General features: G+C 49.6%; 1 protein-coding gene and 1 long non-coding RNA gene across 2 annotated transcripts in view; one reads left to right on the top strand and one right to left on the bottom strand.

Moving 5' to 3' along the window:
• st3gal4 (ST3 beta-galactoside alpha-2,3-sialyltransferase 4) overlaps nucleotides 1-1,064 on the bottom strand; it is a 226,811-nt gene extending 225,747 nt beyond the window's left edge. The window contains exon 1 of the mRNA XM_067971096.1: nucleotides 1,002-1,064. The gene's annotated coding sequence lies outside the window, so the exon portion shown is untranslated. The remainder of the gene's footprint in view (nucleotides 1-1,001) is intronic.
• On the top strand, nucleotides 724-13,448 carry LOC137301550 (uncharacterized). The gene is made up of 2 exons (XR_010958309.1): nucleotides 724-1,639; nucleotides 13,214-13,448. It is a non-coding gene; the product is annotated as an uncharacterized lncRNA (long non-coding RNA).
• The last annotated feature ends 108 nt before the right edge of the window (nucleotides 13,449-13,556 follow it).

Here is a 13,556-nt window from a genome sequence, read left to right as displayed (position 1 = left end):
CATCTCTGCCACAGCAGCGAAATGGGCCTAACCAAAGACAAAGATAACATCCTATCACACTCAACATTCAACAACACTGCCCTTCTCCAATGCTTCTCTTCCACTGTCCAGCTCAATGAGATTGCCCTTGATTGGTTCCAGTCTTACCTATCCCATTGTAGCCAAAGCATTTCCAGGAGCGGCTTCTCTTCCTGTCCACACACCGTTACCTCTGGACTACCCCAAGAACTGATGCTTGGCACCCTCCACTTCCTCATCTACATGTAACCCCTTGATGGCATCATCTGAAGACATAGAGACCCTGACGGAGCGAGACCTCACCAGGGAGGTTCAGCCGAGTGAGGAGTCAATTACTTTGGGAGTTGTGAACAAGGGTGTTTGTGGTTTTGGCGAGTGTGTGAGTAAAAGGGTCTTGTCTCACTTGGACTGCTTGGAGTGCTTGTTGCTTATTGTCCATTTACTATTATCTATATTCATGTAGTCATTTCTGTTGTTCGTGGTGTACTTGAGTAAGTACAAAGGTAAGTGTATTCAGTAACGATAGATAGATAGGCAAACAGACAGACAGGGTTGTGATTAGAATTATAATTAACAGCCGAGGGGATGAGTGGGGGTGGTCGCATGAGCTCAATTAGGTGTGAGAACGGAAGCAGCTGATTGGTGGAAGAGTGGCATGAAAGGGTCGGAGGTCAGTTAAGTGGAGTGAGTGGTTGGGCAGAGTGAACGAGGTTCTGCATGGCCTTTCTCCGTCGGCTTGCAATTAGTGTGATTTATATACTTGCTGTTTTCTGTGCTCTTTGTATTTTTCACAAATAGGCCACTTGAACAATGCAACCACCTTCAGAGAGGAGAGTGGCTCCATTGTGAGCTGTGTAGCATATACATATTTAAGGTTAGTGAAGGAAGGAAGGAAGTTGACGCTATGGTTCTTTCATGTGGAGATTGAGACTTTTAAGCGGAAGACCTGTAACTTGAAACAACAAGTCAAAGACGTGAAATACCTGCTGGATTTTGGCAACTTCCTCAATCATTCAACTGGCAAATTTATTTCTCCACTTGAAGATTCCACTTCTTTCTGTACTCTGGTTTGTACGTTTGCGTCGGAGAACAGGTTTGCAGCTGTCGCCCAGGAAGAGACTCCAGATACAGATGCTGATGACAGCAGCATTGTAGCCACGCCTGACAGCACAGCCCACGTTACCATAAAGCAGAACGGGAGGAAAACACATTCAAGGAAAGACTCTAGTCATCGGGGACTCCGTTGTCAGATGTACTGACCCCACGCTGTGCAGAACTAAGGCCTTGACCTGCACACTTTTGTGTTTTCCAGGAGACAGAGTTAAGGGTCTATACAACAGAGTGGACAATCTCATAAAAGATGAGAAGGATGAAACCATAGTGGGAACTAACAGTGCGATGGATAAGAAGACCTTTCTCTTGCAGGACACCTACAAGAATAGGGTTCATGGACTAAAGGACAAGGGAAGTAAAGATAGTCATCTCCAGCCCCCTTTTGGTGCTACAGGGTTCGGTCGAAAGGAACAGCAGAATCATTGGACTCAACTTGTGGCTTGAGCAACTGTGTAAGAGGGAGAGAAACTTACCTTTATCGACAAGTAGAGAATTTTTCAATGGCAAGGTAAGCTTTTTAGGAGGGAGGGCCTCCATCTCAGTCGTGATAGACCTCAAGCGAATTGGCAGATACTGCAAGTTCCATCTCCAAGGCCACCCATGTACGAAAAATACTGTGGAGGAGAGGCAGGCAGCCAGGGTGACCACCCCCATGGGCCTCGCCCAACAGAAGGTCCTCCCACTCACCTGCCCGCCCCCCTCCTCCAAACTGGGTGGCCAAAAACCAGGAGCGCAGAGCTGAATTGCAACCAAAAGTTAAGGAGCAGCCCCATCAGATAACTATACAGGGGCTGCAACCTCTCGCACTCCATGTACACGTGAAACACTGATTCTTCCAGGCTGCAAAAATCACAACCGGGGTGGGACTCTGTAAGAGTGGTTAAAAATTTATTACATGCGACACCTTCCATCCAGAACCCAATGGTGCAGGGAAGGACTCCCGCATAGAGAGACTTCCACTGGGGCCCCACGCCTCTGCCGGACGGTGAGGCGGAACGCCGGGGCGTGTCCGGACGGTGAGGCGGAACGCCGGGGCGTGTCCGGACGGTGAGGCGGAACGCCGGGGCGTGTCCGGACGGTGAGGCGGAACGCCGGGGCGTGTCCGGACGGTGAGGCGGAACGCCGGGGCGTGTCCGGGCGGTGAGGCGGAACGCCGGGGCGTGTCCGGACGGTGAGGCGGAACGCCGCGGCGTGTCCGGGCGGTGAGGCGGAACGCCGGGGCGTGTCCGGACGGTGAGGCGGAACGCCGGGGCGTGTCCGGGCGGTGAGGCGGAACGCCGGGGCGTGTCCTGCTCCTCTGCCATCCAGTATGCCCCTGACTCTGGTTGACTTGGCGGCCAGGGCTCTCAGCTCCGCCAGCCAATTGTCGCTCAGGCCGACTACACGGAGGTTTGGATCATGGAGCAGTGGGTGGCCACTGCCTCTGATGGAGGCGAGCTCCTGCTGGAGGCAATCGTGTTCCAGAACCCTGATCAGGTTGCGATAGACAGGCAGCTCCTGGAAGGGTGCATGTATACCATGCAACTTGACAAAAAGGAGCTGCCTGTCATAATTCAGGCTGCGCATCTGACTGAAGAAAAACGTGGTGTATCTGGCTGGCGCCTGAAGGAGAAGACACGGTGAAAGTCGGTCTCCCTGCAGCCAAGCAGGATTGGCAAAATATCTGACTTGATCTTCCCCACCCCCCCAAACTGGAGATCTGGCAAAGGTTGACTGTCTATCTAGTACGATTGCCATCCAGTACCGAGGACAAATGGGTTCTATTTAAAACCCTTCTCAAACAGAGTGAAGCCATGTGTGTCCCAATGATTAAAAGATGAGCACATGGCAAAACAAAACCATTATGCTTGACAAGAAAAGTGCGGAGGCAAATCAGGTTGAAGCGGAAGACCTTCGACATAGTTAAGGAATTTAACTTGCAGGAGAACGGGGAAAAGTATCGCAGGCAACTGCGGTGGACACAAACGGCCAGAAGAGTAGTTAAGAGATCCCTGGAAAATAGGGCCACTGAAGGATACTTTAGGACAAATTTAGGAGAAAGAGGGGGTGGGTGGGGGAGGGAGAGAAAGAGGGGGAGGGTTGGGGGAGGGAGAGATGGGGGAGGAGGGAGAAAGAGGGAGAAAGAGGGGGGAGGAGGGAGGGAGGGGAGGGGGGAGAGAGGAGAGAGGAAAGGGAGGAAAGAAAGGGGAAGAGATAAAAGGGGTGGAGAGAAAGAGGGAGAGATGAGGGGGTGGAGAGAAAGAGGGAGAGATGGGGGTTGGAGAGAAAGAGGGAGAGATGGGGGGTGGAGAGAAAGAGGGAGAGATGGGGGGGTGGAGAGAAAGAGGGAGAGATGGGGGGGTGGAGAGAAAGAGGTAGAGATGGGGGTGGAGAGAAAAAGGGGGAGGAGGGAGAGATGGGGGGGGGAGAGAAAGTGGAGAAGGAGAGAAAAAAGGGGAGGAGGGAGAGATATGGGGATGAAAGACAGGGAGATGGGGGGAGGAGAGAAAGAGAGGGTGATGGGGGAGAAAGGGGGGAAGAGTGGGAGATGAGGGGAAGGGAGTAGGGGAGAGGGTTAGGGAGTGAGGGAGAGGGGGCGAGGTAGGAGCGGGAGAGAGAGGGGGAAAATGGGGGATAGATGATGGGGAGAGAAAGAGGGGGAGAGAAAGAGGAGGGATGGGGAGAGAAAGGGGGGATGGGGAGAGAAAGGGGGATGGGGAGAGGAAGGGTGGATGGGGAGAGAAAGGGGGGATGGGGAGAGAAAGGGGGGATGGGGAGAGAAAGACGGGGAGAGAAAGACGGGGGAGATGGGGGGATGGGGAGAGGATGAGGGGGAGAGAAAGACGGGGAGATGGGGGGATGGGGAGAGGATGAGGGGGAGAGAAAGATGGGGGAGATGGGGGGATGGGGAGAGGATGAGGGGGAGAGAAAGACGGGGGAGATGGGGGGATAGGGAGAGGATGAGGGGGAGAGAAAGACGGGGGAGATGGGGGGATGGGGAGAGGATGAGGGGGAGAGAAAGACGGGGAGATGGGGGGATGGGGAGAGGATGAGAGGGAGAGAAAGACGGGGAGATGGGGGTAGGAGAGAAAGAGGGAGAGATGGGGGAGGAGTGAAAGAGGAGGGGATGGGGAGGTGATGCGGGAGGAAATGGGGGGATGTGGGGAGATGGGAGTTGGAGGCAGGAGATGGGTGGAGAGGATCTGAGAAGATGGGGAGTGGAGAGGATGGGAGAAGATGGGGCGAGGAGATGGGGGAAGATGGGGGGAGAGAAAGAGGGGGAGATGGGGGAGGAGAGAAAGAGGGGGAAATGGGGAGGAGAGAGAGAGGGGGAGATGAGGAGGAAGAGGGGGAGATGGGGGAGATGGGAGAGAGAAAGAGGGTCAGATGGGGAAAGGGGGAAAGAGTGGGACATGGGGGAAAGGGGTGGAGAAAGAGGAGGAGATGGGGATTAAAGAGGGGTAGGTAGTGGGGGGAGGGGGAGAAAGAGAGGGGTGAGGGAAGAAAGAGAGGGAAACAGGAGGAGATGGGGAGAGATCGGCGTGAGAGAAAGAGGGGAAGAGAAAGAAGGGGGATGGGGTGGAAGTGGGGGTGATGGGGAGAAAGAGGAGAGATGGGGAAGAGGAGGAGATAGGGGGATAAGGCGGGGGAGATGGGGATGAAAGAGGGGTAGGGAGAGGGGAGGAAGAGGGGGAGAAAGAGAGGGACAAGAGGACGAGAAAAGGGGGGGAGATAGAGGAGAGAAAGAGGGGAGAGGGGGAGAAAGGGGGGTAGGGGAAAGAGGGGGAGAGGGTGGGAAAGAGGGGGAAGAAGAGGAAGAGGGGAAGAAGAGGGGGAGACGGGGATAGAGAGGGAAGAGAGGGAAGAGGGGTAGAAGGGTGAAGAGAGGGTGGATGAGGGGGAAAGCGGAGAGGGGGAAGGGTGGAAAGAGGGGTAGAGGAGAGGGAGAGAGGGAAAGAGGGAGTGAGGGAGAGGGAGAGGGGGCAGGGGGGAGAGAGGGGTGAGGGAGGAAAGGGGGAGCAGGGAAAGAGGTGCAAAGAGGGGGAGGGGCAAAGAGGGGTGGAGGAAGGGAGGGCAAGGGGGAAAAGAGGGGGAGGAGATAGAGGAGGGAGGTGGGGAGGCAAGAGATGGGTGGGAGAGGGGAGGAGGAAGGGAGGGGGAGAGGGGTGGGGAGAGAGGAGAGAGGAGGAGGGGGAGTGGTGGGGAGAGGAGGAGGACGGAGGGGAGAGGAGGAGGTGGAGAGAGAGGAGGAGGGGAAGGGAAAATTGGCAAGGGGAAGGGAGTAGGTGGGAGTGGGGAGAGGGAGGGTAGGTGGGGGATGGGAGGAGGAGGGGGAAGGGAGGAGGTGGGGTAGGAGAGGAGGAAAGGAGGACTGGGGTGAGGCTTAGCGGGGGTGGGGCGGTGGGGTGGAGGGGGAGTAGTGGGTGGAGAATGGAATTGGGGGAGTGGGTAGTGTGGGGAGGGGGAGCTGGGGGAGGAGGGGAGGTGGGCAGAGTGTGGGGGGGGAGTGGGGGAGGAGGGGAAGTGGTTGGGGCGGAGGCGTTGGGGGAGGGAAAAGGGGGAAGGGGTAGAGTGTAAGGAGAGGGAGGAGAAGGGGGAGGGAGGGGAAGTGGGGAAAGAGTAGGAGGGAGAGGGGGGAAGGGAGAGAAGGGGGAAGGAGAGAGAGGGGGAGAGAGTAAGGGGGAGTGAAAGGGAGTAGGAGAAAGGGGGGAGGGAGGGTGGAGGGAGAAGGGGAGGGGAGAGAAATTGGGAGGAAGGACGGGGGAAGGGTTGGAGGGAGAAGGGGGAGTGGTGGGGTGTAGAAGGGGAGAAGGGGAGGGAGAGGGGGTGAGGGGGAGGGAGGGAGAGGATGTGAGAGGGGAGGGAAGGGGGGAGAGGGAGGTGGGTGTCTAGTCATGATCCTCCAGCCATCAGGAGGTGTGGGGCAGGCTTGATGGACCAGCTGGTCTTTTCTTGCCCGTTAATTTCATATGTTCGTAAAGTTACTGATACCTCTGCAGAATCCCTTCCCCCGGTGATTACCAGTCTTGTCCTCCTGGTTAGGTGTCAGCTGTGGTGTCAGCCATGACTCAGTGGGTAGCACTCTTGCCTTTGAGTCAGAAGGTTGTGGGTTCAAGCCCCACTCCAGAGACTTGAGTATGTAATGCAGGCTGACACTTCACTGCAGTACTGAGGGAGTACTGCACTGTCGGAGGTACCGTCTTTCAGATGAGATGATAAACCAAGGCCCGTCTGCCCTCTCAGTTGGATGAGGGTCCCATGGCACTATTCAAGAGAAGAGCAGGGCAGTTCTTCCTGGTGTCCTGACCAATACTTGGTCCTCAAACAACATCACTGAAACAGATTATCTGGTCATTATCTCATTGCTGCTTGTGGGATCTTGCTGTGCACAAATTAAATTGCCCGCCTCATTTCCCTACATGACAACAGTGACTACATTTCAAAAATATTTCATTGGCTTTAAAGTGCTTTGGGACATCTGACCTTAGGTCATGAAAGGTGCTGTATAAATGCAAATCTTTCTTTCTGGTCTTGTGACCTATCTATAAATAAGGAAGGTGGTTCCATGATTGAACCATTGGCATTGTTCTACATACTACTGCACTGCTGGCACATTGTTTCTCAATAGGCTACATACACTACTGTGAACTTGGTGAAGTTGAAAACCATTGGACACATGTGATTATCATTGTGCAAACCAGTAGGTTTTTGCCTCCATAAGATTCATCGTCCTCCCAGCCTATGTTGGGCATAGTTGTTAACGGGTTTTATATGGTGTTTGCCACCCCCAGTCCTGGCAAAGTAGCACCTGTTGATGATCTGATTTCTGGAGCAGTAGGTGTGTTTCTAACTCACCTCAACACCCAACCTCCCAAAATCCGACCGCAGTTAAAATCAAGGGCTAGGTCAACGTTCTCATAGGAACTGGTGAAATAGTGCACAAAGGAAACATACCAGAAGGACCCAGTGTAGATCCCTGGTCTGTGCTGAATTAACTGATCTCAGCCAACGGCTGGTGCAGGTCTAACAATTGACCTCAGTGCCCTAGGTTGAGGGAGGGCAATTATCAGCCTTGGTTCCCACTCCTGGTCCCTATTCAGTGACCCCTGTTACAAAATGGACAATTGGAAGTTGAGTGAGGATAGGCCAATTCACCTGCTCGCTCTGCAGGGTCATACATGAAAAATGCCCACATGGGCACCTTATTGAATGGGTACCAACGCCAACACAGCAAAGACTCGGCACCCTCAGGATGGAGGGGAGAAAGGAACAAGTTCTTCTGTTTTAGCTCGTTCAAAGAAAGAAAGAACTTGCATTTATATAGCACCTTTCACATCTTCAGGACATCCCAAAGTGCTTCACAACCAATGAATTTTAAGTGTAGCCAGCGTTATTCTATAGGGAAACACAGCAAGATCCCAGTCCCAGCCAATGATAGTTAATTCCATGCTCAGGGATGTGCATTGGCAAGAAGCATAGTTACAATGTTTTAGCACTAGCTCCAAGCTGTTTCGATTTTAAGCTGGTGGGAGTGCGGAACATGGAATTAATCCTGAGGTGAATGACCAATTAATCTGTTTTTTTGGTGATGTTGTCCGAACTCACTGCTCTTCCTCAAATAGTTTCTAACTCACACCCGCCGAAAACTGGCCAGGAGTTAAAATCGAAATCTTGCAGAGAGGAGCAAAGGTTGCATCCCAGTGCAGGTGTTGCCAAGTCTAGTGTGCCTGAACAATGGCTTTGAAAGCTGATTCTCTTCAGTAACCTGGTGGCACAGGTAGTGGAGGTGGTGCAAATTACAGGGTACGGAGCCCAGGCACACCTGCCATGAAGTTAATAATATGTTGTTGAAAAAAAAACAAACAGCTGAAAGAGTAGCTGGTTAAAAAGAGGGATTAAGGGCTGGCAGAATAAGTATAAGGGAGAGATGATCAAAAGCATGATTGCCCCTGAACTGCTGAGCGCTTGGAAACGTTAGATCAAGCTGAAATTGGTCAGTGATGTATAATCTATACATTAAGATAGACAGGCATTAATTGAGTTCAGATAAATGCCCGTAGCTGCCACATTTCCGACATTACAACAGTGATTACACTTCAAAAGTACTTCATTGGATGTAAAGTGCTTTGGGAGGTCCTGAGATTGTAGAAATGCAAGTTTGTTCTTTCTTATCGGGAGCGGGGGGAGGGAGGGCAGTCGCACAGCCAATATGAAAACAGTGAACGGATCCAGTGTCCTGGAATCAGACACCCTTCCTGTCAAATAATTCCACCAGCCTCTGTGTAAGGAGATATGTCTGCAAATTGCTGTGGCATTAATACACAAACTCTGGTTGGGTGGGAGTGATATTCTTTGGCCTGACTGCCTGAAAATGGGCAGTGTCGGGGCAGCTAATGAAGGAAAGTGGGGCCGGGAGACTTTCCACTGAAGGGAATTGGATAAATACTTGACGGGGAAAACTTTGCAGGGCTATGGGGAAAGAGCAGGGGGAGCGGTCTTTCGAAGAACCGGCGTTCGCACAATGGGCCGAATGGCCTCCTTCTGTGCTGTATGATCCTATGAAGTTAATGCAGTGCAATATTGGGCGGGGTGTAAAATCGGTGTTCCCCCCACCCGATCCCGTGGGTTTCCCGCCCGGCGGGATGGGATAAAATGACCCTCTACGACTGGAGTGAAGAGCTGGAATGTAAGGATTACAATCTACCTTTTTATTTCAGCTTGTACTGCCCCTCTGCTGCATCCTGTCCCTTCCTATAAATATTCTTTGAAGAACGGCAATGCTCATGAGAAGCCTCCAGATTGTTTCCTCTCTGACCTGCCGCTTTTGAGCAGTGAAAAGACGTATTCCCTAAACGGTTAGACTCTTAAGAGTGGAGGAACAGAGGTACTCGAATCTTTAAAGCTGGAGTGCAGATTTAAAAAGGACATAAGACATGGGACATTTAATGCAGAAGCAATGATATTGAATTTTCCCAAGACTCGTGATACAAATATTGGCCATGTGGTTGATAGTGAGGAGGAAAGCTGTAGACTGCAGGAAGATATCAATGGACTGGTCAGATGGGCAGAAAAATGGCAAATGGAATTCAATCTGGAGAAGTGTGAAGTAATGGATTTGTGAGGGCAAACAAGGCAAGGGAGTACCTAATAAATGAGAGGATACTGAGAGGTGTAAAGGAAGTGAGGGACCTTGGAGTGCATATCCACAGATCCCCGAAGGTAGCAGGACAGGTAGATAAGGTCATTAAGAAGGCATATGGAATGCTTTCCTTTATTAGCTGGAATATAGGAACAGAAGTAGGCCATTCAGCCCCTCAAGCCTTTTCCGCTATTCAATGAGATCATGGCTAAATATATATTGTGAATAGTCTTTCCAAGGAACTGAACTCCTGCATCCCTTCACCACACGGACTGCAGCGGTTCAAGAAGGCGGCTCACCACCACCTTCTCAAGGGTAATTAGAGATGGGCAATAAATGCTGGCCTTGCCAGCGACGCCCACATCCCATGAACGAATTTCTTAAAAAATTAGCCGAGGCATAGAATATAAAAGCAGGGAGGTTATGCTTGAACTGTATAAAACACTAGTTAGGCCATAGCTTGAGTACTGCGTACAGTTCTGGTCACCACGTTACAGGAGAGATATGATTGCACTAGAAAAGGTACAGAGGAGATTTACGAGGATGTTGCCAGGACTGGCGAATTTTAGCTATGAAGAAAGATTGGATAGGCTGGGGTTATTTTCATTGGAACAGGCTGAGGAATGATTTAATTGAGGTGTATAAAATTATGAGGGGCCTAGATAGAGTGGATAGGAAGGACCTATTTCCCTTAGCAGAGGGGTCAGTGACCAGGGGGCATAGATTTAAAGTAATTGGTAGATGGATTAGAGGGGAGCTGAGGAGAAATTTTTTTACCCAGAGGGTGGTGGGGGTCTGGAACTCACTGCCTGAGAGGGTGGGAGAGGCAGAAACCCTCAACTCATTTAAAAAGTACTTGGATGTGCACTTGAAGTGCCGTAACCTACAGGGCTACGGACCAAGTGCTGGAAATTGGGATTAAGATGGAAAGCTCTTTTTCAGCCGGCACGGACACGATGGGCCAAATGGCCTCCTTCTGTGCTGTAACTTTCTATGATTCTATGATAATGTGGTACTTTACCAAATGCCTTTAAATCCAACCCCTGTAGTTTTAAAGGCTAACATTCCATCAAACTTTTTGATTTTTTTTGTACCTAACTACTACATTTTAGTGATCTGTGTATATGTGTTGAAATCTATCAGCCACAGTTTTGCCCATTCACTTTATCAATGCTTCTTTGTAATTTTATGCTCCCGTCTACATTATTTACCATGGCACCACTCTTTCTGTCATCGGCAAACTTGGATACATGGCTCCCTATCGTGTTATCTCAGCCATTAATAAATATAGTGAATAAGTAGAGCTCTTTCCCCTTAAGGGTATATATTGGTCCTGTATTAAGCTAAATTCCTTTTTGATCCCCTCCCACTGTTCATCTGTAGTTTTACCAGTTTTGACCAGTTTGCTGTCGTCAGTCTCTGTCTCATCCTGTTAAAGTCAGCCTTACCAAAATCTAAAATCTTAGTAACTGTGTTAAGTTTCTCCTTTTCAAACCTAACATTGAATTCGATCATATTACGATCACTGTTAGATAAATGTTCCCTTACTGTTAGATTATTAACTAAGATTGGCTCATTACTCATTACTAAATCTAGTATAGCCTGCCCTCTTGTTGGTTCTAGAACATATTTCTCCAGAAAACTAGCTTTAATGCACTCAAGAAGTTCACTACCTTTTGGACTTGAGCCACTCTGCTCTTCCCGATCTATTTGAGAATTAAAGTCTCCCATTAAAACAACTCTGCTTTTGCTACAAGCCTCTCTAATCTCTGAATTAATACATTCTGCCACTTCATTGATGTTATCAAGAGGCCTGTGGACAACTCCCATTATAGTTTTAAATCCTTGCTCATTCCTCAATTCTAACCACTGATTGCTTTCCCTTATCTATATCCGCTCTTACTAATGGAGGAGGTTTGAGAGATAAGGAGGGGTGAGGCCATTAAGGAATTTGAGGATGTCAATTGTAAATTGGCAGGCGTTGGCACAGTATCTGAAGGGAATATCCTCTGTGAAACTTCTTATTGAGTTTGCCGGCAGGCCACAGTCTGGCAGCTCTCAGCAATTAGACTGAAATATATCTGCAGGTGTCGGGCCTCTGCTCCCACTCTGAGCAGCCAACAGTTCCCTTATCTGCAGTCTCCACCGCCACCGTAATCTCAGAGATATGTCAGCTGTAGCCTCGGCTCATTTATTGGAGTGTTACTTCACATGTATTAACAACATAGGAACAGGAGAAAGCCATTCAATCCCTTGGGCCTACTCTGCCATTCAATTAGGTCATGGCTGATCTGTACCTCAACTCCATTTACCCGCCTTTGCTCCATATCCTTGACACCCTTACCCATCAAAAATCTATCAATCTCAGTCTTGAAAGCTCCAATTGTCCCCCAGCATCCGCAGCCTTTTGCGGGAGAGAATTCCAGATTTCTACAACCCTTTGTGTGGGAAAAAAAGTGCTTCCTGGTTTCACTCCTACATGCCCTAGCTCTAATTTTCCTCACCAGGGGAAATAGTTTCTCCTTATCTACCCTACCAAATCCTTTAAACACCTCAATCAGAACACCCCTCAATCTCCTACACTCAAGGGAATACAAGCCAAGTTTATACAAACCGTCCTCACCATTTCATCCTATGAGCCCCGATATCATTCTGGTGAATCTGCTCTCTACTGCCTCCAAAGCCAGTATATCCTTCCTGAGGTGTGGTGCCCAGAACTGAACGCAGTGCCCCAGATGGGTTCTGCTGGTAAAATGATGGCATGTGCTTTTGCCAAGAATCTGTATGCTTGCTGCCAAGTTGTGTGGTTGCCCTGGATACCATTCGCCAATCGGGAATGTAGTTGAATGTATTGTTTTTTTTACTGTTTGGCAGTTTTATACCCTTTTCCAGTCAATATTTTTAGTTTTTCAAGCTAAAGGAAGCCAATGCACTCTCTGTTTTGGACACCCATTATCAGCATCAAGCACCCCCTGGGCCAAGTAAAGGACAGGTGAGATGCAGAGTAAAGCTGCCTCCACACTGAACCAACAACGTGCCTCAGCCCCTACCACAGAAGTACGCCCCCTATTGCACTAGTGTGGCCTTTTCTCCAATTTCCACGTCAACCGTCTTAGTGAGAATTCTAATTTAGTGCCGGTGACAAATTTGGGCCCAAACTGATTAAGAACAGTTTCAGAAACTGCCCAACTCATTTCACGTTGGACCCTTCCAGCCAACAGACAGAGGAGACCTTCACAGAGGAAACTTCTGTCCGCTGGGGTTATTGACGTTTCCTAAATCACTGAGAGGTGTGGGCATTGTTTTTTAGCATCACATCACCGGCTCCCTCTCACTTTAAATGCGTTTATATTCCTAAATGTCATGTGGCTTTCTACGCCTGGAGCCAGTGTGCTTTTCTGTTCCCATTTGTCACACAATACATAGAATGAGCATGGAGTTCAGATCATAATGGAGCAATAACCTTTGGCGTAATACATTGTCCACCGCAAACTCCTCCCTCCCAAAGGATGGTGAATGCATCCTGCTCCCTCCCCTTGTTAATATTCAATGCTCACGTCATACCAACATATGAAAAAACGGCTGCTCCATCAAGCTTGCCCCACACCCATGATGCCTGGAGCATCGTGACTATTCACTACCGATCCTGTCTCCCCCACCCCCCGACCCCTGCAGCCATGTAATCTCCTGGGAAAAGCAAAAAAACAGAAAAAAAAACCAGGGCCAATAAGGGGGAGAAAACAACTCTGGAAAATTCCTCTCCGACCCCCCTCAGGCGATCGAAACCTGTCCAGGAGATCACATGGACCATGCGTTTGTTATCTGTTAATCCATTTTTTTTAAAAATACCATTTAACTATTGGATCACAATAGTCACTGTGCTCCAAAAGCAATTGACTGTGTGCAGTGTGTTGAGATGTGATAAGACGCTACATAAGGTATGTCTTCCCTTCCCTCCTCTAGTGTTGAATGATCATCGCGAAAACAGTTTACTGACGAGACTTGAATTGGCTCAGTTCCAAACAGTGGGTTCAGCTGAACATAGACACTGCCTCATCACATCCTGTTTTGAGATACCAACCAGGCCTCCGCGTAAGAACGTGATATCAGCCCAGTTATTCACATTAACTTCTTCCCGTTTGGTGCTCTGATAATAAAAAATGAAATAAAACGATTCGAAGGATATTCTCCTCCAAAATCTATCTTGTGATTTTTTTCCAATGTTCACACAAATGCCAATTTTCTGTTAAATTTGCAAATCTAAAGCTTTATTATTCTTGACTGTGCTGCAATACCTGTTACGTTT

Source organism: Heptranchias perlo, chromosome 33 (genome assembly GCF_035084215.1).
Source record: "Heptranchias perlo isolate sHepPer1 chromosome 33, sHepPer1.hap1, whole genome shotgun sequence".
NCBI lineage: Eukaryota > Metazoa > Chordata > Chondrichthyes > Hexanchiformes > Hexanchidae > Heptranchias > Heptranchias perlo.
The sequence above is the reverse complement of the archived record's forward strand: the minus strand, read 5'-3'. Positions and strand labels throughout refer to the sequence as shown.